Genomic DNA, 568 nt, shown 5'->3' with positions numbered 1-568 from the left:
TGATATTGTATTATAAAGATCTGTACAGTAAAAATTGTAATCATGTTATGGAGGGTCAGGGAAGAGCAAGCAGTGAATGTAGTAGTTATAACTGTTATCATTTTAACTTTAATATAATTGGTCTCAAATATTATCCCATTTCTACAAAAGGATTATATTTCTATACCTGTAATTAATTATGTATTAGATTGCAATATAACATCGCTTAATTGGTTAAAGTATATTCCTATGTCCATCTATCTGTTTCTCTATCTACATTAGTGCATATGTAAATGCATATGTATGTAGGTAGATATAAATATAAAATAAGTTGTGCTTCACTCTAGATTCCTATTCCATGTACCTACACAGACGAGAGAAATGACAGAAAGACATGCACTCGTCCAAAACAAAAACATCTTTTAATTTTGGTATTTCCATCCGTAACAAGACTGAAAATAACAGTAAGTCGACTCGAAATCGCGTTTTTTCTGTTTTGTGTACAAAATCAGGCAAATCAAATTCTTTTGACGGATTACCTTTTAAGTGACCATGCCATGGACGTTAGCATATCCCAATAACGCAGATC

The sequence above is a fragment of the Penaeus monodon genome, chromosome 23 (assembly GCF_015228065.2).
Source record: "Penaeus monodon isolate SGIC_2016 chromosome 23, NSTDA_Pmon_1, whole genome shotgun sequence".
NCBI lineage: Eukaryota > Metazoa > Arthropoda > Malacostraca > Decapoda > Penaeidae > Penaeus > Penaeus monodon.
The sequence above is the reverse complement of the archived record's forward strand: the minus strand, read 5'-3'. Positions refer to the sequence as shown.